The sequence below is a fragment of the Bos mutus genome, chromosome 26 (genome assembly GCF_027580195.1).
Source record: "Bos mutus isolate GX-2022 chromosome 26, NWIPB_WYAK_1.1, whole genome shotgun sequence".
NCBI lineage: Eukaryota > Metazoa > Chordata > Mammalia > Artiodactyla > Bovidae > Bos > Bos mutus.
In genome coordinates, this window is record NC_091642.1 from 42435149 (window position 1) to 42462318 (window position 27170).

Genomic DNA, 27170 nt, shown 5'->3' on the forward strand with positions numbered 1-27170 from the left:
TTCTCCCAGGAACCAGAAGCTGCATTTCCTGAGCCTTTCTGGAGCAATCAGGGGAATTTTTGTTTGCTTCCAAGGCAGTGAGCTTGTAGCTTGCTTTCCTCTGCTCTACTCTGCTCAGCGGTCATCTCTGCTTTCAGCTTAGACGTCTGTTGTCCTCACTAATTTTCTGTTCTCTTTGTCCTTACAGATTTACATCTTTTGTCCTCTTTGCTATAATTTTAATGGGATTCAGAAGGAAGTAGAGATAAACAGACATATTCCATTGGGCATCCATAATCCCCAAATCCATGTTGCTTTTTAAAGTGATATTTTAAATGCTTTAAAAAAATGATAATTCACATTTGCTATTGTTAGATCCTACCTCTGAAAATAATTGTTCAATCTATTTCTTTGATTCTTTTTATTAACCACTGTCAAGTGACCTATAAGCATCCAAGGATAGCAGTAATTAAAGTTATTTTCCCAAACATTATTTCACTATTCAAAGTAAACAGATTTTTGTTCATGGGACTTAGTGAGGTCTTGAATATAAGGTGACACCCTATTTCCTGGGGTTTACTTTTTTTAGGGGCGGGGGAGCCCTTGACTTACCTGTAGGTGTTTACACTGTATTTTGGTCAAAAGATGATGTTCTTGGGAATTCCCTGGCAGTCTAATGGTTAGGACTCTATGCTTTCACTGGCGAGGGTGTGGGTTCAACCCCCGGTCGAAGAACTAAGATCCTGCAAGCCATTTGGCATACCCCTCCCTCCCCCTTGAAAATAGAAGATGATAATGTTCTTTTGTATAAATATATTTTTCTCTGAAGCTTTAATTGAACACTTTAAAGGTAATGGCAAGAGAGTCTTGTTTGTTTGTTTTTAGTTTGTGACAGCTTTCTTTTGACTGTATTTGATTATTTACAAAGGTGGTGCTATTTCTTACAGATAGGATAAAGATTGGCTAAAAGGAGAGATTACTTAGTGTAACTAGGTCCTTAGGGACTATCACAGAATTAAGCCTGCTAGTTGGCTTAAGATAGGAACCCACTTTGGTCCGTGTAAATCCCTAGGGTTTTTATCCCAGGGGTCCAGGGATAGGCTTCAAAGAGTTCAAGATCCTCCTGAAATTTGAGTGGTGGTATCCCCTGGAAAAGGGAATGGCAAACCACTCCAGTATTGTTGCCTGGAGAATTCCATGGACAGAGGAGCCTGGTGGGTTACAGTCCATGGTGTCACAAAGTGTCGGACTTGACTGAGCAACTGACACTTTCACTTCAGAACAGGCTTAGTTATCAGCAGATATCCCATGATGCAGGGCTTATGTGATCCTGAAAAGAATTGAAAACCCACATCTAATAGATTAATATAAAGAAAAGAAATAGAATGTTACTGATTAGATCTAACATGATCAACATAGATGCCATTGGATTCGGCATTCTTTCACATGTAAGTACAAATGATCATCAGTGAGGGACTAAATGAACAACTTTCTTAGTTCTTTGTTGGATGCAAAACATTATCTCCAGCTTCCTAATTATGCACCCACCCATTTATACATATGTAACTATAAAAAGTATCATTTATGAGGGTAATGTTTTAGCCTGGAGGAATGACCACCTTTTTATCAACCAGCTTGTAAAGTGGGTAATTTAGTAATTGCCCTTTGTTTTCATAGTGAAACTGCTATAATTTGTGAATATCAGTTATTTGTTGACAATTGAAGATAACAGATGATATATAGAGGGAGAAATGCCTCTATTATAGAGGCATAGATAGAGGATTACAGACTTTAGTCTTCAGTTAAAAAAAGATGGGATAGGTTTTACCTTATGCATATTTTATGACAATTTTTATAAAAAGCTTGAAAGAAAGAGGGAAAGAAATGAAAAGCTGGGAATGAGAAAATATGGGGGTGGGGAAGGTTAGTTGTGAATTTTTTGTTTCCAGCCTGATACTTTAAAACTTACTGATGCTCTTGTTTACAGTGAAGTATATTGATTGGTAAGATCTCTTTCCACATAGGAATTTCATGATTCCATTTTCAAGGTGATTAAGCTTAAATTGCTCTTCTATTCTAGGTACACCATTAAGTTCTTTGGAATACACAAAAGTATCTGACTAGAAAGCTTATGAAATAGAAGACAAGATCCTGCCTCAGGAAGCGTACATGAGAATAATTTTAAAGGAACCCAGCGATAAATGCAAAACAGTAGCTGTTGGAGGTATGTCATGACTTAGAACTTGCATTGAACCTGGTGTGGCGCACTCTGCTATAGGAAGTCAAGCTGAGCCGTTCTCTGGGAACCTTCAGAGAGCAGAACCTCAGTCTCTGGCCTCAAATACACTAGTGGCTGCTGTTCTCTGAACTTGACTGTGTAATGGGATGTGTTAACTTTGTCTTAAGCAGCTCTGATTCAGTCCCTCTGGAGCCCTTCCTATTGCTTGGCAGACGATAAACAAAAGAGACAATATTTGACTCTGGACATTTGAAAACGATAGTAAATTTCTAACCAGAAACCTCACTGTCTTCTCTTGTGAGACTGGGCCAGTCAGTATCAAAGCTCAGTGAATGTGTCCTTTGAATCGGCTGTTACTTATGGGCTTTTTCTCTAACCTGTGTGACATCAAGGCCATATCTGAGTCTGACTGGGTGGCGGCTGCAGTGGATTCACTGCCAAGGCACGTCAGTCGTGTCCGACTCTGTGCGGCCCCATAGACGGCAGCCCACCAGGCTACCCCGTCCCTGGGATTCTCCAGGTGAGAATACTGGAGTGGGTTGGCATTTCCTTCTCCATTGGATTTGCTAGTTCCTTATTAGTCACTGACTTTGACCTGCTAGTCTCCTTGATCTCTCCAACCAAGTTACAATGTTAAGTGGTAAACTTCATTTTCTTGCTCATAGCGATAATTCTCATCTCCTCAACTAAATTTATCATCAGGGTCAGTGCCATTCATTATTTTGTATTTTGTGACTTTCATGGATGGCCATCTTTTGATTCGCTGGCTCTTTTTCTATGGCATAGCCTGTGTCATGTTGTAAGTCACGTTGATACTTGAGGGTTTTTTCCCCGTCTACCAATGTAGAATACTTTAAATGTACCCTGTGCCAGTCATCACACCATCATGAGAACGTTAAACAAGTCCTGCTTTTCTAGATGAGGCTGCTGAGGTTCCAAGTGGTTAAATAACCGGCTTCCTACTTCTGAGAGAGGAAAGGCAGACATGGGATTCAGCACTAGGTCTGCCTGTCCAGTATTGTGTGCAATAAAGACTGGATACCATGCCCTTTCCCCTTTGTGAAGCAGGGTTGGAAAAAGATCCAAATGTTTATGGAATTGTAACCTTCTGCTCTACCTTCTTCACAATTTTTTGTTACTTTTTCCCATTTCATGGATTCTTATTTGGTTTATAATTATATTTATAGCATTAATTAGCAAATTAAAATCAAGTATTTTCTAACTTATAATTTTACTGAGAATATATTGTTGGTATGAGACATCATTAAAATAGGTCCTCTTTCTAACAGAGGCTCTGTTATCTTTGTTGATGCCTTCTGAATTGCTTATGCAGCCAGTATAGGAAGTACAGGCCTTCCCCAGTGGCTCAGGCCGTAAAGAATCTGCCTGCAATGCAGGAGACCCAGGTTCAATCTCTGGATCAGGAAGATCCCCTGGAGAAGGAAATATCTACCCACTCCAGTATTCTTATCTGGAGAATTCCATGGACAGAGGAGCCTGTAGAGCTACAGCCCATGGGGTCACAAAGAGTCAGACATAACTCAGTGACTAACACTTTCACTTTCATTGGGAGTGAGAGTGGACCTTGATGTTTCAGATATAATCCTGTTGTGTCTCTAGCATTTGCACCAGTGCCCAGATAGATACTTTCAATATAGTTATTGAAGATGATATAGATAAGGAATGATGAGATTTTGCTAGAAATCTTCTTGCATGGTTCACAAACTTGTTTCAGAGCCTGAATCCTTTAAAATATAGAACCATCTATTCAAGTGCTTAGTTTTGGCTCAGGTGATTGTTTTGAAGTGTGTATATAGCTTGGACATTGCCCTGAAAGATGTGTTTTAAGTTTAGGAATAAATCTTATCTCTTTTTTTGATCCCCAGTAGTGGGCTGCATGAGTTGAAAATCTGTATATTTAGACTTCTAAAATATTTTTATTAAATTAGCAGAGGCTCTGTATACCGAGAAGTATTTTGAATCTTCACTAAAATCCTGGGCGGGTTGGTGTGGCAACCTTCTTTGAAAGATGGATAACCTGAAGCTTGTGACATTACAAAGCTTGCCCAAGCCTGTGCAGCTAGAAAATGGTGGAGCCAGAACCCGAACCTAGATTTGTCTGATTTCACGGACTGTGCTTTGAACAATTACTCTGCCCCACTGATTACACCGTGGTGACATTCAGATTGCAAATGTGTCCAAGGATTTTTTTCTGCTTTGTGTTAATACAAAGGCAGTCTTAAAACAAACAGTTAAATAGGCCTCATCCTCACAGAAGCAAAGGCTTCTAGATAGGCCTGGTGCAGTCACTGATGGGGTTACAGCCAAACAGTGTCAGTTCTGTTGTGATGGGCTGAGAACTGGGAAGTGTGCCTCCCTGTTTCTGCGTGTCCTTTCCCACACTGAGCCTATTACACTGCGTGTTGCATACTCACTCACTAAGTCATGTCTGACTCTCCTGTGACTGCATGGACTCCAGCCCGCCAGGCTCCTCTGTCTGTGGGATTTCCCAGGCAAGATTACTGGAGTGGGTTGCCATTCCCTTCTCTAGGGGATCTTCCCGACCCAGGGATCAAACCCACGTCTCCTGCTTGGCAGATGGACTCTTTACAACTGAGTCACCAGGGAAGCTGCCAGGAACAATTAGGCTTGACTCACCTGAGCCCTGATGAGCAGCTGTTGCCTCCAAAGCAGGTGTGGCTGGAGTTTGGCTACACAGGCACACAGGTCTGACATTTGGATATGAGTCTCAAAATTTATGAAATATGCAAACCTTGGAACTTCTGGTATATTGTATCAATTTTACTAAAAGGGAAATTTCTTTTTATTTTTAAATGTACTGTTTTCCTGATTCTAAGTAGAAAGTTTGGTAAGTATTAAGTTAAAACAACAAAAAAAAGCCACCATTCAGAGGTAGCCACTGATAATATTTTGGTGTGGCTGCTTCAAGATTTTATTCTCAGGACTATGTATACCTTGTAAAAAGTTCAAAATTAGAATTAAAGTTTTCTAGTGTTCTTGCCTGGAGAATCCCAGGGACGGGGGAGCCTGGTGGGCTGCTGTCTATGGGGTCGCACAGAGTCGGACACGACTGAAGCAACTTAGCAGCAGCAGCAGATCCATCTTTGCTCAGTATAACTTAAGTGTTTTTCCCATTTTTAAGCTTTCTTTTACATCATGCTAAAAAGTGGCAACAAAGTACTCCATGTGGATGATAACATAAATTATTCCATCCCATTATTAGGTAGACCTAATTCTCATTCAGTTCAGTTAATACCGCTCCACATTAGGACACTGTGGCAGGACAGAAATATTAAAAGAAACAAGAACTCCATAAATGCCACTAGTTTTCATGGTATCTTGTAAAATAACAAATGCCAGTTAAGAATATGATGAGAAAACCCACATCACTTCTGACACATTATACAAAGAACCTGACTTGTGAATTTCCCATTACAAATGCATGAAGGAAGTACTGGAAATTCCCCATTGACCTGTAAAATTTGAAATCTCTTTTTTCTTTCATTGAGGTAACCCATCTATGACAGGTAACTTCAGTTTTTCCCGTTTACAAGAAACTTCTCAAATCCTGATTTTAGATAGTTTGGTCCTGTGAGCTTCTTAAGGTACTTGATGCTTCATATACTGGTTAGCTGAGCACTTTTTCCTCGTTTTTTGTTTTTGTTTTTTTTTTTGCCTAAATATTTTATAAGTGTTCAACACTAGGTCAGGCAGCTGTAGTGACCTGTGGAAACCTGAGTGATGCTGCTTTGCAATCTCTTAGATAGACGTTCACAGTACAAATATGGCTTCTCTTGAACTGAAAATTTCTGTGCTTCTAGGAGTCAGAGTTCTGAAACAGAGAAAGTAATGATAACTGAGACAGGTCAGCATTTAATACATGCCTTCTATTCAGGACGGCTTCCCATGTGGCATGGTGGTAAAGAATCCACTGCTAATGTAGGAGTCACAGATTCGATCCCCGGGTGGGGAAGATCCCACAGAAGAGGAAATGGCAACCCACTCCAGTATTCTTGTGTGAAAAATTCCATGGATAGAGGAGCCTGAAGGGGTCGCAAAGTGTCCAACAAATCTGAGTATACACAATACTCAGAACAGGCTGACATGGAGGTGGGACTATACTGTATTGATGCTTATTATTCTTCTGTAAAGATATCATTGTTAAATTATCATCGTTGTCCTTATACCATCATTCCAGGCCAGTGTTTTTCAGACATGGTTCCTTATTGCCCTTCGGATTCCAAATATACCTTGAGGGAGGAGGGCAAGACTTTTGACCTCCAGCAGCTCTGCTTTTCTATATTTTATGTAGTGAACTTCCACAAAATTGTGTTTAAAGAAAGCTTTACTTCCTTGAGGAAGTAAAGACTGAGAATCACTGTGGCATAAAGAACCTACAGAAGTAAAACCTGCAGAAGTAAACCTACAGAAGTAAAAAACCTACGAAGAAGTAAAACATGTTCACAAGAGTATTATTTCCAGTTTTCATCATGCCTATAATTCTCCTGTAGGGACACAATCAGTCTTGGATTTGGTACTTAACTCATAGGCCTTCCAGTTGGAATTCCTATAGACTGACCTGCTTTAGGACAATGGTTTCCCTAGAGGTGCCTTAGAAGTTCTAAGGTTAGGAGAGATGAAGTGATAACCTTACAGTGGTTGAAGGTAATCTTTGGTGATGGGGTCAGTGAATGGTGCCAAGTGTAATGCCTGAAAGTTTAGCCCTAGGAGACTGGTTAGCCCTCTGTGTTCTGGTTGATGTGGGTAGTACAAGGTTTTCTTGTCATCAGGTGATGTGGTAGTGAAACTGAGCCTGACATTCTGTGAAATCTTCATTATCTGTTTCTAGATTCTTTTAAAACTTTGTGGGTGGGCTGTCTTAAATTGAACATGGATAGTAATGAGTCACAGACTGAGCCTTCATGAATCAGACACTTTAGCTATGTTTGTGTCACAGCTCAGCGGATTAAGTAAAGAATTTCCCTAAAGAACAGCTTAGTAATATTTTTTAAAATAAAACTTAGCTTCTTTTCAAATTTTGCTTTATTGAGATATATTAAGTACACTTATTTTATGCTGATAATTCTAGGATTCCAAGTCTTTTCAGATCTGATTTCATTTGCCCATTTCATGTTGGTGCTCATTCATAGTATCTTGTTTCCTTGTGTTTATGATTTATTGACTGTGAGCTCATGTTCCTTGAAAATTTTATCTGTGCGAGTTCTTTGGGGTCATGATTAACAAGAGGTTTTTCCAGGGTTTGTTTATATTTGCTTCTGCCAGGTACCTCTAGGTACCATCAATCTGGATAGTCTTTAAATTAAGTTCTCTGCTTGGGATTTCTCAAAGCACATAGTTTAAACTTAGACCACAAACCACATGAGTAGTAGTTGTTGGCTATGAATTCTCAAGGGAGATTTTCCACCCAGACCACTGCTGTGCCTCACCCCACCCCTCCAAACGCTGCTAGGGTTAAAAAGCAGTTTGTTTTCTCTTATGGTGGAGCAAGTTTATTTCTCATTGCCCGTATCCTGAGGGCATAGTTCTGTGAAGTTCCAGTTTTAAGATGGGATCTCTTTAAACTCATGAGCTTGAGCAGTCCTGGTTTTATCTCCTCTCTTGCCCCATGTAATTGTTACCAGGGTTCTGGTTTTGATGCTTTCATCAGTTCAGTACAGTTCAGTCGCTCAGTCGTGTCTGACTCTTTGCGACCCCATGAATCGCAGCATGCCAGGCCTCCTTGTCCATCACCAACTCCCGGAGTTCACTCAGACTCATGTCCACTGAGTCGGTGATGCCATCCAGCCATCTCATCCTCTGTCGTCCCCTTCTCTTCCTGCCTTCAATCTTTACCAGCATCAGGATCTTTTCACATGAGTCAGCTCTTTGCATCAGGTGGCCAAAGTATTGGAATTTCAGCTTCAGCGTCAGTCCTTCCAATGAACACCCAGGACTGATCTCTTTTAGAATGGACTGGTTGGATCTCCTTGCAGTCCAAGGGACTCTCAAGAGTCTTCTCCAACACCATAGTTCAAAAGCATCAGTTCTTCGGCACTCAGGATTTTTTATAGTCCAACTCTCACATCCATACATGACTACTGGAAAAACCATAGCCTTGACTTTATGGACCTTTGTTGTCAAAGTAATGTCTCTGCTTTTGAATATGCTATCTAGGTTGGTCATAACTTTCCTTCCAAGGAGTAAGCGTCTTTTAATTTCATGGCTGCAATCACCATCTGCAGTGATTTTGGAGCCCCCAAAATAAAGTCTGACACTGTTTCCCCATCTATTTGCCTTGAAGTGATGGGACCAGATGCCATGATCTTCCTTTTCTGAATGTTGAGCTTTAAGCCAACTTTTTCACTCTCCTCTTTCACTTTCATCAAGAGGCTTTTTGGTTCCTCTTCACTCTCTGCCATAAGGGTGGTGTCATCTGCATATCTGAGGTTATTGATATTTCTCCCAGCCATCTTGATTCCAGCTTGTGCTTCCTCCAGCTCAGCGTTTCTCATGATGTACTTTGCATATAAGTTATATAAGCAGGGTGATAATACGCAGCCTTGACGTACTCCTTTTCCTATTTGGAACCAGTCTGTTGTTCCATGTCCAGTTCTAACTGTTGCTTCCTGACCTGCATATAGGTTTCTCAAGAGGCAGGTCAGGTGGTCTGGTATTCCCATCTCTTTCAGAATTTTCCACAGTATGTAGTATGGTGCTAAGCAAATGTTAAATGGAATCAGTGTTGATTTAAATTGGAAGAAAGCTCAAGTTATGATGACTACAGTAGGGATAACGATTTCCTGAAACATTTATGTATTTTGAGGTTATGAAAATTGGTATTGTGTTTTAAATATTTGCTGTGGAAGGAATCAGAAAAATAACCTGGTAAGCATGCCAGCTAGATTAATAGCATAATTTGTCCACTGTACATTTACATAAGACCACATTATGATTAGAAATTTCAAGATTAATATTTCAGGGGTTTAGGAATGTTTATTATGATTTTTTTTGAGTAGCTGTGTTTGGAAGTTTTAATTTTGTAAAATGTGTTAGCTTAACAGATCTTCACATTTAGTTTTGAAAAAATGGCTGTTTGTTTGTATTAAAAATATTGTAGTGTTTACTTTGAATTGGAATTGGTGGAAATAGTTTCTAAAGAGGAAACTGGTTTGCATCTCATGTTGCAAATATATTCAGACTTTCAAACTATTCAACCCAAAGGATCACTATTTATTATTTTTGCTCAGATTTTGAGAACATAGAATTCTCCTAGTGTTTTCTTTTTCTCATCACAGTTATATTTTTCAGCAGAGTACATTTCTGAAAGTTATACCATTGATATTTTAAATAAATTGACAAGGAAAGTTCACTAATTTTAGATGAATTCTTAAGAAACCTTTTAATAAAATGAAGAAAGCTTTCTTGATGTGAATAGGTCTTTTTCTCTTTGTTATGCAGAGGTTTTTAATCTTGAAGCACTATTCTGATATCTTTTTTAATATCACATTTGAAGATATGTGAGTATTTTTTGACGGCATATATTTATTGCTGCCTGTGTTAATTTGGGAAAGAAACCATAATAGAAATGAAACGAAGATTATATAAGTAATAGCTCATTTCTAGAATTTGTTTTCTTTCCTAAATATTTGATGGGAAAATGTCAATTATTAATGCAGTCGTTTTCAAACTTCCACACAGTCAGAAAAACAACTGTTAAGACAAACATTTAAAGGTATGCTTACTGTTCTAACATTCTCATGGTCCCTCCAAGAGGGACAGCTGATGACTGGGCACAGCTGTCATCACCTGAATTTGGTGTGCTGGCTGTGATTTGAGTCCGTATGTGTTGCTTTTCTTTTTTTTGGTCAGAATGAAGAAAAATATTTTTAAAAAACTCTTTTTGGATAAAACATTTGTTAATGTAGGTGCTGTTTATGGCACTGTGAATTTGATATTAATTTTGATGAAGTAACCCTGACACCCATTCTTAGAGTTGTGACCAGAGTGATTTACTGTGGGGTTTTCTGGTCCATTTCCGTGAATTTCAGCGGCAGTAAGAACCTAGTTTCTATTCTAGTGTTGTCTCTCTCTTGGAACCACTTTGTGAAGATGACTGAGAAGTTAGGGTAGAGCCTGAAAGTTTGGCAAGTAGGCTAAGTAGGCTAATCATTTTCCTCTGTACGGGCCTTTCTTTCTTTGTTGTATAAGAAAAGAATCATGTCCATACAGAGTAGAACATTGTACTGAATTGATTCAGGTGACAGTCAAAGGAAACATTCATGTTCCAAATATGTTTGTGTATTTTGAATGAATTTTGAGAGCTACTATTAGGGATGAACAAATGTTTGGTAATTACTGAGTTCTCTGACCTGTAGGAGTGCTATCCAACAGTAGTTCTTGTCTCCTCTTATTTATAGCCTCTGTTTGGTAGTGCTGCTTTTTCCACTTTTATGGTTTCTTCCTCTTCACGGTGCTGGTTCGCATGTGGTTCTCTCGGCCTTTCCACCTCATCACATCTGCCTTCAACTCCCAAAGCTACTTGGACTCACATCTCTGTTCATCCACTCAAACAATACACGTTGAGCACCTGCTCTCCAGTAGACAATGTTCTAGGTACTGGGATACAGCACTGAAGCAGACAAAGGCCATCTTCTCATTGCATGAGGGCAGGGAAAATAGACAAAGAGCAGACAAATGTGTCAGGTAATGGCAAGTTTTAGGAAGAATAATAAAACAGGGAAAGGTTATGAAGTGGCGGTGAGAACGGCATCTTCCAGGTGGATTGTTTGAGTGCTGATCCAGGGAACAAACCTCAGTCAAGGCGATCTGAGGGGATTGGGCTTCTGGCAGAAGAAACTGTAATCTCAAAGACCTTGAGGAGAGAGTGTAAGCATGTAGACTAAGAGGCCGGCGTGGCTATAGTGCAGTGTGCAAGGGGAGAGCTTTTAGAGTTTGGAGAAGTAGTCCTGCCCCAGCTGTCACCTCTGTAGGCTCTGATGAAAAGTCTGACTTTTGCTCTGAGTGAGGTGAGAAGGTACCTGCAGTCTTAAGCAGAGAAGTGACTTATGATCTGACTTATACATTAAGTCCCTCTGGTTGCTGTGTGAAGATTATGCCTAGGGGACACAAGAAGATGCTTGCAGACCAGGTAGGAGGCTGTTGCCAAAGCCTAGGCCAAGATGTGTAATTCTGCACCAGGGTGGAAGGAATAGTGGAGAGATAAGAAGTGGCGAGATTGCAGATATATTCCTGAAGGAAGCTCATCTAATTTGGATAGAGGGTTAGATGTGGATTTGAAACAAACAGAGGCATCCTGGGTTTCTCACAAGATTTTGACCTGAGTTGTTGTTAAGTTAAAGTTATTATTTACTGAGATGGGAGAAAAGTGCAGGAGGAAAATGTTGGAGTCATAGGGCAGGTGGGGAGTAAAGACTTTATTAGTTAAAATAGTTACCTGTTAGACATCTGAGTGAGAATATTGCATAGGCAGTTGGCTATTTGAACCTGGAGTTTAAAGAATCCAGCCCAGAGGTATCTTTTTAATTGAGAGCTGTCCTAGAAGAGATGGTATTTAAAAACCATGGGCTTGGATGAGAGCATCTAAAGTAGTTCTCAAAGTCTAATAGGGATCTGTGGGCTCCCTGGACCTCTATAAGGAGGTCTGCAGAGTTAAAACTTTTTATAATAATACTGAATGTGCCGTTCAGTAGTGTTTTCCAGAAGCATGTGTGACATTGTCGCAGATTGAATGCTGACACAGATGTGGGAATCTGCTTTTTTCTATTAAGCTAGGTGTGAGGAATATGTTTTAAAAATGTAAAATTATGCTATTCTTCTTACTAATGTATATATTTTTATTTTGGAAAATGTATTTCTATTGAAGTATGTTATTTATGTTGATAGTTGACTCATTGGAAAAGACTCTGATGCTGGGAGGGACTGGGGGCAGGAGAAGGGGATGACAGAGGATGAGATGGCTGGACGGCATCACCGACTCGACGGATGTGAGTCTGGGTGAACTCCGGGAGTTGGTGATGGACAGGGAGGCCTGGCGTGCCGCGATTCATGGGGTCGCAAAGAGTCGGACACGGCTGAGCAACTGAACTGAACTGAACTGATAGTTGCTTTTAGATGCATTAATATTTAAAATTTTTCTGTTTTCTAACGTAGTAATTATCTATAGGTATCATGCTCATACACAAAAAACTTTTTGAGTTTCTTATTAATTTTTAAAGTGTAAAGGAGACCTGAGACCAACATGTTTGAGAACTGCTGACCTAGAGAGTGAGTGATAATAAGGAAGAGATCTGAGAATTGAAGGAACTTCTGGGCAGAACTCACAGAGATAAGAAAGAGCACACAAAGGAGAGTGAGAAGAAACTGCTGGAAGGAAGGCGGACAGTGGAGTGTACGGTGTTCTGGGGACAAAGTAAAGAAAGCATTTCAAATGCAAGCAAGAGGACAGCCGTGTTGCGTGCTGCCAATAGGTCATACTAAATGAGAATTGAGAATCAACCATTGGCTTTGGCAATGTTGGAGGTCACCGCTGGTTTTGAAATGGGTAATTGCAATAGAGGGAATAAAAGTTGGCTCAGGAGAGAACAGAGGGGAAGGGATTTGTATCACAATTAGTGTCCTGAGGGTGAGAATTGACTCAGCCCATTGCTTGATTTTGAGGCATAGTCTGACCAGCCTTCAGATTTACCTCCTATCCGCACCCACCTAAGGCAAACCAGCTGTGAGGTTAGAATGGAGGATGTGGGCAAGTGGTACAAATTATCTAATCCCCTTTGCTGTGGAGATCATTTCCTTTAAAATGTATTGGGGTTCTTTTTTTCTTGGGTTACAAAAAGGTTTGTCCTTCAAAAAGAATAACTGAATTTACTATGTTTACTTTTTGTATATTATTGATCATTATTAAATATTATGGTTTTAGAGGGAAAAGAAGTGATATATTTTCCCCCAGTGGGGAAATTTAAATTACCAATTTAAATTTAATTGCCAATTAAATTGGTAATTGTAAATTACTAACTTATATTCTATTTATTTACTTACACTTTGCAGTAATTTATCTTCCCCTGACTGAGAACTCTTCAATAATAAGGTGGAAGTTTTTCATTTTCATTTCCCTAGTAACTATCATCTTGCCTGGAATACAGTAGGAATTTAATAAATATTTTAGAATAGTAAGATATTAGAACATTTGGATTTATGTTTCATAACTTATTTTTTGACTTCTGTTTTTCATTGTGCTGTTAGAAGTAAACTTTAATTTGTTAGTGGGGTAAATAGCTCAGTTGGTAAAGAATCCACCTGCAATGTGGGAGACCTGGGTTTGATCCCTGAGTTAGGGAGATCCCCTGGAGAAGGGAAAGGCTACCCACTCCAATATTCTGGCCTGAAGAATTCCATGGACTGTATAGTCCATGGGGTCGCAAAGAGTTGGACACAACTGAGCAGCTTGTACTTTCACTTTTCACTTTCAAAGGGAAGATTGTTTTAATTCCACTAAGTTGGAGCAAATATCAAAAAGAGAATTTTGATAGGAATCAGATAATGGTTCTTTTTCCTTTGCTTTGTTTGGGTGTATATTAAAAAAAACGGCGTGACTAAATATACACCTTCTGGTTTTGAGGCTTTAGAAGTTCTCCCCAAAGATAATAAGAGAGATAGCTTTGACCTGTGAGAGACCATATCTCCTTCGTCAAAGGAAGCTGTTTGTGAACTTTTTAAAAATTTGGATATAATTTTGCATACTATACAATGTGCAAATTTTGTTGTCTCTCTCAAGGTATAGAACATTTCCGTCACCCAGAAAATTCCCTTCTGCCATTTTGAGTCCGCTGTCCCACCTCAGAAGTAAGCAGTAGTGTGGTTTCTGTCAACAAAGCTTGGTTTTGCCTATTCCAGAACTTGGTAGCGTTATACAGAGTGTTCTTGTGTGTCTGGCTGTGTTTGCTTCACTTAATGGTGTTTTTGAGAGTTCTGTTTGTTCCATGTATCAATAGGTGTTTCTTTATGTTGCTGAATAGTATTCCATCATATGAAGTTATCTGTTTATTGAAGGACATTTGGGTGGTTACAATTTTTGGCTATTATGAATATAACATACAAGTCTCTTTATGGACACATGTTTTCATTGCTTTTGGATATACACTTAGACATGCATCACAGGATAAGTGTATGTTTAATTTTATAAAAAATTGTCAAATATTTTCCCAAAGGGGTTATATAATTAAACATGCCCATCAGCAATGTATGAGAATCTCCAATATGATCCAAGCCTTTGCCAGCACTTGCTATTATTGTCAGTCTTTTCAATATTAACACTCTAGTGGATGATATCTTGTGGTTTCCTGATTTCCTTTATGATAATGATGTTGAAAAACTTTGCTTGTACTTATTGGCTATTCCTGTGTCTTCTTTTATGAAGTATCTAGTAAAGTTGTTTTCTATTTCAAAAACTGGGTTTTGTGACTTTTATTCTTGACTTTTTATGCTTTTCAGTTCTTTTAGTATTGATAATTAGTGTATTCTAGGTACAAGTCTTTTGTCAGATATATGTATTGTAAAGATTTTTCAGATAGTGGTTGCTTCTTCATTTTCTTGATTGTTTTTTGATTCCTTCAAAAAGGAGCAGTTTTAATTTTGATGCAGTCCAGTTTATCAGTGTTTTCTCCTACCCATGGTGCTTTGCCTAATAAGGCAGGAAAACATCTCTTTCTGCTTTATTGACTATGCCAAAGCCTTTGATTGTGTGGATCACAATAAACTGTGGAATATTCTGAAAGAGATGGGAATACCAGACCACCTCACCTGCCTCTTGAGAAACCTGTATGCAAGTCAGGAAGCAACAGTTAGAACTCGACATGGAACAACAGACTGGTTCCAAATAGGAAAAGGAGTACGACAAGGCTGTATATGGTCACTGTGCTTTTTTAACTTATATGCAGAGTACATCATGAGAAACGCTGGGCTGAAAGAAGCACAAGCTGGAATCCAGATTGCCTGGAAAAATATCAATAACCTCAGATATGCAGATATCACCACCCTTATGGCAGAAAGTGAAGAGGAACTAAAAAGCCTCTTGGTGAAAGTGAAAGAAGAGAGTGAAAAAGTTGGCTTAAAGCTCAACATTGAGAAAACGAAGATCATGGCATCCGGTCCCATCACTTCATGGCAAATAGATGGGGAAACAGTGGAAACAGTTCCTGGCTATTTTGGGGGGCTCCAGAATCACTGCAGATGGTGATTGCAGCCATGAAATTAAAAGATGCTTACTCCTTGGAAGGAAAGTTATGACCAACCTAGACAGCATATTCAAAAGCAGAGACATTACTTGTCAACAAAGGTCCACATAGTCAAGGCTATGGTTTTTCCAGTAGTCATGTATGGATGTGAGAGTTGGACTGTGAAGAAAGCTGAGCGCCAAAGAATTAATGCTTTTGAACTGTGGTTTTGGAGAAGACTCTTGAGAGTCCCTTGGACTGCAAGGAGATCCAATCAGTCCATCCTAAAAGAGATCAGTCCTGGGTGTTCATTGGACGGCTTGATGTTGAAGCTGAAACTCCAGTACTTTGGCCACCTGATGCGAAGAGCTGTCTGGAAAAGACCCTGATATTGGGAAAGATTGAGGGCAGGAGGAGAAGGGGACAACAGAGGATGAGATGGTTGGATAGCATCACCAACTCAATGGACATAGGTTTGGGTGAACACCGGGAGTTGGTGATGGACAGGGAAGCCTGTGGTTCATGGGGTCGCAAAGAGACGGACACGACTGAGCAACTGAACTGAACTGAACTGATAGTGCTTTGCCTACTTAATGGTCACAAAGACATTCTCCTGTTTTCTTGCTTTATAGTTTTAACTTTGGTTAGTTGTGGCTCAGTTGGTAAAGAATCTGCCTGTAATACTGGAGACCTAGATTTAATCCCTGGGTTGGGAAGATCCCCTGGAGAAGGAAAAGGCTACCCACTCCAGTATTCTGGCCTCAAGAATTCCATGGACTGTATAGTCCATGGGGTCACAAAGAGTCAGACACGACTGAGCTACTTTTATTTCACTTCATTTCAGTTCTATGTGAGATGTTGATGTCAAGATTCATTATTCTTTCCATATGGATATCTATTTGTTGCTGTCTAATTTGTTGAAAAGACCATCCTTAAACCAACTAATTATTTTGGCCTCCTGGTAAAAAAAAAAAACCAGAAACAGTTGACCATCTATGCATTCCTCTATTCTGACTTCTATTCTCCTGCATTGTTCTATTCATCCGTCCTATACCTTATGGTATTCTGTTAAGGATTTTTGCATATATGTTTTCTGGGTGATAGAGGCCTACAGTTTTCTTTTCCTCTCTTCGCCTGGTTTTTGTATTAAGGTTGTATTGGTATATCCACTGGTTTTTCTATCTGTGTCTTTACATTTAAAACACATCTATCTGTGCATTTAAAAACCAGTGTTTTTAATAGTTGGGGATTATTTTTGATGTATTCTGGCAATCTGCCTTTTAATTGAAATGTTCAGTTTATTTACTGTAATTATTGATATGGCTAGTTTTATATATATCATTTTGTTGCTTCCAATTTGTCCTATCTTTTAAACGTTTTCTTAAATCCTGTAATTCCTTTTCTCCCTTCTTGTTGTTTGGGCTTTCCTGATGGCTCAGATGGTAAAGAATCTGCCTGCAATGCAGGAGACCTGGGTTTGATCCCTGGGTTGGGAAGATTCCCCTGGAGGAGGAAATGGCAACCCACTCCAGTATTCTTGCCTGGAGAATCCCATGGACAGAGGAGCTTGGTGGGCTGTAGTCTATGGGGTCGCAAAGAGTCTGAGTGAATAAGCAAAGCACAGCCTTCTTGTTATTTAGTTGAATATATTTTAATTTACATTTTAATTTCTCAGATTTTCAGGTACACTATTATGCATAGTTTTTGTAGTTTCTCTGAAGATTATGAAATTTATCCTTAATAAAAAGTCTTTGTTGAATTAATACTTTACTACTTTGTATAAAAATGTAAGAATCCTACAACATATGGTTTCATTTGCCCCTCCCCATCCATTGCACTCTAGTCTTCATACATTTTACATCTGTATTTGTTACAAATTGTATAATACAATATTTTACTTTTAATATAATATGTTAAATATATATAAAATATTTCTATCAGTTCAGTTCAGTCACTCATTCATGTCCGACTCTTTGTCACCCCATGAATCACAGCACACCAGGCCGCCCTGTTCATCACAACTCCCGGAGTTTACTCAAACTCACATCCATTGAGTTGGTGATGCCATCCAGCCATCTCATCCTCTGTTGTCCCCTTCTCCTCCTGCCCCCAATCCCTCCCAGCATCAGAGTCTTTTCCAATGAGTCAACTCTTCACATGAGGTGGCCAAAGTACTGGAGTTTCAGCTTTAGCATCATTCCTTCCAGAGAACACCCAGGACTAATCTCCTTCAGAATGGACTGGTTGGATCTCCTTGCAGTCCAAGGGACTCTCAAGAGTCTTCTCCAACACCACAGTTCAAAAGCATCAATTCTTCAGCACTCAGCTTTCTTCGCAGTCCAACTCTCAAATCCATACATGACTACTGGAAAAACCATAGCCTTGACTAGATGGACCTTTGTTGGCAAAGTAATGTCTCTGCTTTTCAATATGCTATCTAGGTTGGTCATAACTTTCCTTCTAAGAAGTAAGCGTCTTTTAATTTCATGGCTGCAGTCACCATCTGCAGTGATTTTGGAGCCCCCAAAACTAAAGTCTGACACTGTTTCCACTGTTTCTGCATCTATCTGCCATGAAGTGATGGGACCAGATGCCATGATCTTTGTTTTCTGAATGTTGAGCTTTAAGCCAACTTTTTCACTCTCCTCTTTCATCAAGACACTTTTAATTCCTCTTCACTTTCTGCCATAAGGGTGGTGTTATCTGCATATCTGAGGTTATTGATATTTCTCCCGGCAATATTGATTCCAGCTTGTGCTTCTTCCAGCCCAGCGTTTCTCATGATGTACTCTGCATATAAGTTAAAAAAGCACAGTGACCATATACAGCCTTGATGTACTCCTTTTCCTATTTAGAACCAGTCTGTTGTCCCATGTCCAGTTCTAACTGTTGCTTCCTGATCTGCATACAGGTTTCTCAAGAGGCAGGTGAGGTGGTCTGGTATTCCCATCTCTTTCAGAATATTCCACAGTTTATTGTGATCCACACAATCAAAGGCTTTGGCATAGTCAATAAAGCAGAAAGAGATGTTTTTCTGGAACTCTCTTGCTTTTTTGATGATCCAGTGGATGTTGGCAATTTGATCTCTGGTTCCTCTGCCTTTTCTAAAACCAGCTTGAACATCTGGAAGTTCATGGTTCACGTACTGCTGAAGCCTGGCTTGGAGAATTTTGAGCGTTACTTTACTAGCGTGTGAGATGAGTGCAATTGTGCGGTAGTTTGAGCATTCTTTGTCATTGCCTTTCTTTGGGATTGGAATGAAAACTGACCTTTTCCAGTCCTGTGGCCACTGGTGAGTTTTCCAAATTTGCTGGCATATTGAGTGCAGCACTTTCACAGCATCATCTTTTAGGGTCACCTAGAGCCAGACATCCTGGAATGTGAAGTCAAGTGGGCCTTAGAAAGCATCACTATGAACAAAGCTAGTGGAGGTGATGGAATTCCAGTTGAGCTATTTCAAATCCTGAAAATACTTGTATACATAAACTGTATTTATATTTAATATAATATATCTAATTGGTATATCTTAAGGAAATTATGAGAAGTAGTCTTTCATGTTGAAGAGTCTTGAGAGTCCCTTGGACTGCAAGGAGATCCAACCAGTCCATTCTGAAGGAGATCAGCCCTGGGATTTCTTTGGAAGGAATGATGCTAAAGCTGAAACTCCAGTATTTTGGCCACCTCATGCGAAGAGTTGACTCATTGGAAAAGACTGATGCTGGGAGGGATTGGGGGCAGGAGGGAAAGGGGACGACAGAGGATGAGATGGCTGGATGGCATCACTGACTTGATGGACATGAATCTCAGTGAACTCTGGGAGTCGGTGATGGACAGGGAGGCCTGGCATGCTGCGATTCATGGGGTCGCCAAGAGTCGGACACGACTGAGCAACTGATCTGATCTGATCTGATCTGATAAATTCACTCTTTCCAAGGTTCTTCATTTCTTTCTGTCGCTTAAAATTTACATCTGGCATCACTTCTCTTTAGTTTGAAGAGCTTTCTTTAGTATTTCTTGCAATCAGACAGATTCTCTCAGTTTTCATTCATGGGGAGATTTTAAATTTTTCATTCATTTTTGAAAGATAATTTTGTTGTCAATAGAATTCTAGGTTGACCATTTTTCCTCTGCTTTCTTTCAGTGATTTGAAGATGTTGTTTTTTGTGTTTGGTCCTGTTTCTGATGAGCTGTCTGCCTTCATTCTGATTATTGTGCTCACTGTGTAATACGTCCTTTTTTGCTTCTTAGGTTTTGTTGTTGTTACCTTTGGTTTTCATGACTATATGAGGTTTTCTTGTGGCTAAGATTTCTCTTTTGTGGTGTGCTGTTTTTGCTCCATTTTGGAAACTTCTGGCCCGTGTGTCTTTACACATTTCTTCCTGCCCCTTTCTCTCTCCTCTTCTTTACTGTCTACATGTTTAGACCACTTGATACTGCCCTGCAGATCATTGAAGCTCTTTTAAAAGCATAGTTTTTTCCTCTGTACCTCAGCCTAGATTCTTTCTTTAAAGATATTTTTTATATGGACCATTTTTAAAGTCTTTATTGAGTTTGTTACAATATTGCTTCTGTTTTATGCTTTGGTTTTTTGGCCACAAGACATGTGGAATCTTAGTTCCCTGACTGAACCCTCACCCCGTGCATTGGAAGGCAGAGTCTCAACCAGTGGGCCACCAGGGAAGTCCCAGCCTTAATTCTTTATACTGGTACACCTCAATTTCACCAGGCCTTTTTCTCTATTATGTTCAACTTGCTATTAATCTAATTCAGTATGTTTTTATTTCAGATATTGTAGTTTTAAGTTCTAGACCTTCTTTTTTTTTATTTTTACTTTTTGCAGTTTCTATATGTCTCCTGACATTTCCTATTTCTTTACCCAGTAAATCTGTCTTTCCCTGTAAATTCTTTTAATATGTTTTGCATTGTTAGAGTCTTTATCCTCTGATTCCATTTTCTGGATTATTTTTAGGTCTGTTTCTGTGCACTGATTTATCTTTAATTATGGGGTTGCATTTTCCATTTGCCTCAAATATCTATTAATTTTTCATTGTATGCTAGACACGGCAGATGCTACATTATAACTTGGGGATTCTGTTGTGTTCCCTAGAGAAGAGGTGAGTTTTGTTCAACAAGTATTAAGTTGGGAATCATCTTGAATGTTACACAGGCTCTTTTTTATGCTGTTTCCATTTTGCCTATATTTCCCAGAAAATATCCAGTAGTCAGGATGTTCTTTTTTCTCAATCCATGATGCTTTTGTGGCATCACAGAAAAGTCTGAGGCCTTTACCAGGCCCCTGACACCTGGTACAACTTGAGCTTCAAAGTCCGAGGTGGGCAGCTGTTAGAATTTGCCAGCTTTCTGAAAACGTTTCCACTGTTGTTCTTTCCTCTCTGGGATTCTGGAAGTCTTATAGTTATGGGTGTAGCCAATAAGTGTGGAATTCATTTGCAAATCTAGGGCTCCGTGACTTCCTCATTTGGTGGGAGTTTTCTTACTGTTTAGCTACCTTGGCTGACCTATATTCTGACCAATAAGGCTGTGGTTTGCCGCTTGAGTTCCATCTGCTTCAACATAAACCTCTTGGTTGTGCCCCAACAGAATAAGCAGTACAAATGTAAATTATTCCTCAGTGTGGCTCCCTTATTTAAGGGCTGTAGATTATCCGCTTTTCGCCTGCTTTTGGTTATTTTTCAGTGCCTTCAAAATTGCCTTTTATATTTGTTTATAATTGTTATTGGTTGGAGGGCAGTTCTGCTACCATAAAGCTAGTCTCTTAAATAATTTGTTTTGTGTGGTTTATTTCAGTCATTTGTAAAGAGGTGTTGAATCTCATTTTCATCTGGAGTTTAAAAATACCTTTAAGTCATGCATAATGGATTAAACTTTTGTTATTGGCCAATAGAACATTGTTTAGACACAAGACAATATTTATGAAATGATTAGTATTTATGAAAAGAAATGTAACCTATTAAAGCATACTCTAAGATGGGAAGTTTGATAATCTCTCTGATTTAGTCATAGGCTGGTGTTAGATAACCACAAGAATTCTAATGAAAGATACTTAGTATATGTATTTAAAGACTCCAGTGTAAGCAATGGAAGTAAATTTCAAGTAAATACTTCAGCATTTCCAATGTCTGGCTGCCAATTTCTGACCTATATAAATAACCTTTAAGAAAGAAGATCTCACTTTTAAAGTTTTTTATCTGCTCCTATTGCATTTTGGTCACTAAAATTGGCTAGGTAAGTTAGTGCAGTTCTCAGAGTCCAAGACCAGAAAGAAATTAGGCCAACTTAAAATATATCATGCTCCAGGAAAAGTAAGGATGTAGTTAGAAGCTGAAGTTAACACCCGCAGCATTGGTACTATTTCGCTTTTGTCTGCTGATGCTCGCCATGGTAAGATGTATCATCATTATGGTATTGGTAGGAATGGGTGAACATTTAAGGAGGTCAGAAACTTTTTTTTTAAACTCTGTCAGCAAAGCTGTGTTAAGTAATACAGCATTGTCCTGTTTCACATTTTCGTTATGTATATTGTTTCTTTCAAACAACTTTGAAGTATTGTCTAATCATCAAGGATTTTTATTTTAAATGACTTAAAAAAATTCTTTTTAAATTATGTGATCACTGTATAGAAAGAAGAAAATACTGATAAATAAAAGGGAAAAAATTTAAATTAACCCAAATTCCTCTACCAGGTACAACTACTTTGGGGAGGGCATACATTTAGTTATTTTCCTGCTTTGGACTGTACCCTTATGTATTTTATAACCCATTTTTCATACCCAAGTAGTTCAAGGAATTCTATAGGCACGTGAATATTTGTGCTTTTATGTATGTATGCTGTGTGTATGTATTTAAACATAAAGAAACTGTGCACATATTTCTTTTAAATCTATCTTGCCAAATATCTTTGAATATGCTAGGGCCTAGGCTAATGAAAATTTTATCATTAACTAAAACCACATTTGCTTTCCCCTCCAGCCCCTCAAACTTCTAAGAATGGGTAGCCCGCTCTGATTCTGTTTAAACGTAGGGGCAGTTTGCTTACTGGCACCTAGTCATAGCCTTCCCTCTTCCACTTCATCATATCGTACATTGCTGAGGCTGGGAAAGACCCAGAGTGAAGTCATGCGTTGCTGATCGTCACCAGCTGTATACTTAGTCACTCAGTGCAGGGTGTCAGGTTGAAACACTCAAGCCTTCTATTGAATCCAAGTCTCATTTCCAGCTTTGTCCCCAGGTGTTGAGCAAGGCAGGTTTCTGGACTTTGTGGTCTAGAAGGGAAGCAGACATTAAGCTAGGAAGGAATTATAGAAGAGTAATGAAGTTCAGTGTCATTGAAGTGTATGGCAGGTGTCTTGACCTCTCTGGCATGTTTTTCTGGAGAAAAGGGTGTTTAAATAGACACCTAAATGAGGAACAAGATGTAGGTAGGGAAATGGGACAGGGAAAGTCAGGGAGAGTTTTCCAGGTGAAGGAACTGTCAGAGACATAAGCTAGGATTCATTCAGTTGCTTCTGTTGCCTCTCAGTTTTCTTTTGTATTTATTTTTGAAACATTGGGATGATTTTTCCTATAATCATCCATGTAAAATATAGGGTAATCCTGGACTTAACAGTTCTGTGAATCATAATCAACACAGTATTTTACAGATTGGCTTTTTGCATGGGAGTAACTTCAGATGAGCTATTACTGAACAAGGGCATCACTCAGTCACCTAATCAAAAGGCCATGCTAAGTCCCCAGAAGACTCGGTACTTATGGGAATGGCAAGCACTCAGGGTACCTGCTACCAGCAGAATGATTGTGTTGTTCCTAGATTTTTTTCTGTCGGCTACAGCATCTTTCTTTTTGCTTCTTTAGTATGTCATAGGCTTCCTGTTGAGGCCAAGTGACTGTCCAGGCCAGGCGTTAGCAAACGAAAGCTGAACAGCCAAATTTGGCCGGAGACTAGTTTTTGTCAATAGAGTTTTATTGGCATACAGCCATGTTCATTAATTTTCATGTTACCCATGGCTGCTTTTGGACTGTAATGGCAGATCTGAATAGTTTCAAAAGATATCCTATGCTGTGAAAAACCAAAAATATTGACTGTTTGGTCCTTTATGGAAAATGCTCAAGTTATCTGCATTAAAATCTGTAACACCCCCCTCCTAATCAATATTACTGAATGAAAGCTTTTTTAAATGTATGTTTAAAATCAGACAAATTGCTTTTTGAGATTAAAGGAAAGATCAGATGATAACTCTAGGAACTAGAGACATTTTTATTCCTGGATGACAGAATTGTGGGTAGTATTTTTGTCACTGTACTTTCTATGGTAGAAATTGATGCAATTGATAAAAATACAGACTTGGCCAGGCTGAAGATAACATATATTATTGAAATGTATAACCTGTTTTGTGAAAATAATTTGACTACTAAAGCTAAGGAATTTTCCATTACCTTGGATTAGGGTACAACAGTAGAGAAGGTTACCTACGTGGCTTTGTCTGGAAAGGAGATGGTGGTTTGAGGTCCAACGCAGAGAAGAAAGTGGAGGAATAGCCTTGTCTCACATGATAGTGGGTTCACTAATGACCTGCTCTGCAGATGCTTTGCTGAGCTGTGTTGTGTATGTATGTGCTTGTATCTCTTTGAGGAGGGTTTTGTTTTACTTATTTTGTGAAAGAAATATTTACCTTTTTCACCAAGATCTTGTCACCCATTTCTGTTTTAAAACTTATTGGTGCCAGGGCTTGAAAGGATGGACAGTTGACTAATACCCTTGTTTCTCACCCAATTTTGAGACCAATGGCTAGACCGACCAATGGGAGGTAGACAAGCACAAGGTTATTAGGACTGAAGCTGATTAGAGGACTGTGGCTAAGTGGGTTTTCTGGTATTTCACGCTCCACTGAGACCGATTTCCCCTCACAGTGTTGGAGGGAGCAGCCTGGACTGCCCCCTGGCCTCATCTGTGGGCAGGCCAGCACTGAAAACCCTGCCCCCAGACTCTCCTTTCACAGAGTTCACTTCTCACCTGGGCAGGAAGCTGGGAGGAGACTGGACTGCGGGGCTAATGGAAAGTCCTCCACATGGAAACTTGATGCCGGGGGAGTGGAGGTTTCTGCTAAGGCTTCAGTTAAATGTGCCTCTTGAGTAATTGTGTCTGCCTTGTCAGTAACTGTATCTCAGTTTTATCTTCTGTAAAACTAGGATAACAATAGTAACATGCCTCATAGTGCTCCTCAAGTTTAAATGAACCTGTGAAACAGTTAGAAAAAGTCCCGCATGTGGTAAACAGTTTGTTTTTACCTTGAGTAGTATCAGTATTTGTAATACTCTGTCAAAGCATTCACATGGGGTTGAAACAAGGGTTAAATCAGTCCCTGCGAGGGTAATACCCATAGAGTATAAGTTCATGTTGAGGAGGGAAAACTGCTGGCTACCTAGAAGAAAATGAGACCTACTTCTTTTTTGTTTGTTTTAAACATGTATTTGTTCTTGATGCTGAGAGGAAAAGATGAGGAAGGAGAATGTGGGGTGAAAGACCACTTTCTTTTAGGCCATGGAAAGTGTTCTCCAGTGAGAGTTCTAGAAGGATACCACCTGGGGACGTTTAACCCCTTCATTTTGATAACTCCTGCTGTTGCCCTATAGGCAGTATTATTACACAGAAAAACAAGTTGATTTTTATTTTAAATATGGAAGTTTCTGGGGGAATAGGGAGCAGGCCATTAAGTCTCCATGTTTAGTAATCTACCGAAAGAAAAAAGACCGCCGGGAATCTTGGTCTGTACACTGGTTCCTTGTTTACATGGGGCTACTTCTGCTGCAAATATTAGTAAACATTATTTAGGTCTAAATAGTTTCCCTTTATACAGCACCTACTATGCCTATGCCAAAGTGTTTGTGTAATGAATATATCTGTGCAGTGAATCAGTTAATTTAGGAGTGGTGATTTATGAAGAAGTAGAATAAATGTACTTGCATAAGTGTTTTTTCTGTGCCTCCTTTGATTTTCCTTCGTACTTAGGATTCATAAAAAAAAAAAAAAAAAAAGGCAGAGCATTCATAAGAAAAGGCAATCTATTTTAGGGTCATCTCAGTTTACTTACCTGAATGGTCTAGTGGTTTTCCCTACTTTGTTCAATTTAAGTCTGAATTTGGCAATAAGGAGTTCATGATCTGAGCCACAGTCAGCTCCTGGTCTTATTTTTGCTGACTGTATAGAGCTTCTCCATCTTTGGCTGCAAAGAATATAATCAATCTGATTTCGGTGTTGACCGTCTGGTGATGTCCATGTGTAGAGGCTTCTCTTCTGTTGTTGGAAGAGGGTGTTTGCTATGACCTGTGCATTCTCTTGGCAGAACTCTATTAGCCTTTGCCCTGCTTCATTCTGTACTCCAAGGTCAAATTTGCCTGTTGCTCCAGGTGTTTCTTGACTTCCTACTTTTGCATTCCAGTCCCCTATAAAGGGAACATTTCATGCCAAGATGGGTTCAATAAAGGACAGAAATGGTAGGGACCTAACAGAAGCAGAAGATATTAAGAAGAGGTGGCAAGAATATACAGAAGAACTGTACAAAAAAGATCTTCAAGACCCAGATAATTACGATGGTGTGATCACTCACCTAGAGCCAGACATCCTGGAATGTGAAGTCAAGTGGGCCTTAGAAAGCATCACTACAAACAAAGCTAGTGGAGGTGATGGAATTCCAGTTAAGCTATTTCAAATCCTGGAAGATGATGCTGTGAAAGTGCAGCACTCAATATGCCAGCAAATTGGAAAACTCAGCAGTGGCCACAGGACTGGAAAAGGTCACTTTTCATTCCAATCCCAAAGAAAGGCAATGCCAAAGAATGCTCAAACTACCGCACAATTGCACTCATCTTACATGCTAGTAAAGTAATGCTCAAAATTCTCCAAGCCAGGCTTCAGCAATACATGAACTGTGAACCTCCAGATGTTCAAGCTGGTTTTAGAAAAGGCAGAGGAACCAGAGATCAAATTGCCAACATCTGCTGGATCATCAAAAAAGCAAGAGAGTTCCAGAAAAACATTTGTGCTTTATTGATGATGCCAAAGCCTTTGACTATGTGGATCACAATAAACTGTGGAAAATTCTGAAAGAGATGGGAATACCAGACCACCTGACCTGCCTCTTGAGAAACCTGTATGCAGGTCAGGAATCAACAGTTAGAACTGGACATGGAACAACAGACTGGTTCCAAATAGGAAAAGGAGTACGTCAAGGCTGTATATTGTCACCCTGCTTATTTAACTTATATGCAGATTATATAATGAGAAACGCTGGGCTGGAAGAAGCACAAGCTGGAATCCAGATTGCCGGGAGAAATATCAATAACCTCAGATATGGAGATGACACCACCCTTGTGGCAGAAAGCAAAGAAGAACTAAAGAGCCTCTTGATGAAAGTGAAAGAGGAGAGTGAGAAAGTTGGCTTAAAGCTCAACATTCAGAAAATGAAGATCATGGCATCTGGTCCCATCACTTCATGGGAAATTGATGGGGAAGCAGTGGAAACAGTGTCAGACTTTATTTTTTTGGGCTCCAAAATCACTGCAGATGGTGATCGCAGCCATTAAATTAAAAGACGCTTACTCCTTGGAAGGAAAGTTATGACCAACTTAGATAGCATATTAAAAAGCAGAGATATTAGTTTGCCAACAGAGGTCCGTCTAGTCAA

At 39.4% G+C, this 27170-nt stretch overlaps 1 protein-coding gene across 32 annotated transcripts in view; it reads left to right on the forward strand.

The window, feature by feature from the left end:
* Positions 1-27170, forward strand: part of SGMS1 (sphingomyelin synthase 1) — a 323691-nt gene that overhangs the window by 161501 nt on the left and 135020 nt on the right. For 25 of the 32 annotated variants that reach the window (XM_070363738.1, XM_070363729.1, XM_070363734.1 and 22 more), the window contains one exon: positions 2060-2203. The exons of the other annotated variants lie outside the window; for them this stretch is intronic. The gene's annotated coding sequence lies outside the window, so the exon portion shown is untranslated. The remainder of the gene's footprint in view (positions 1-2059; positions 2204-27170) is intronic. 32 annotated transcript variants of the gene reach the window in all.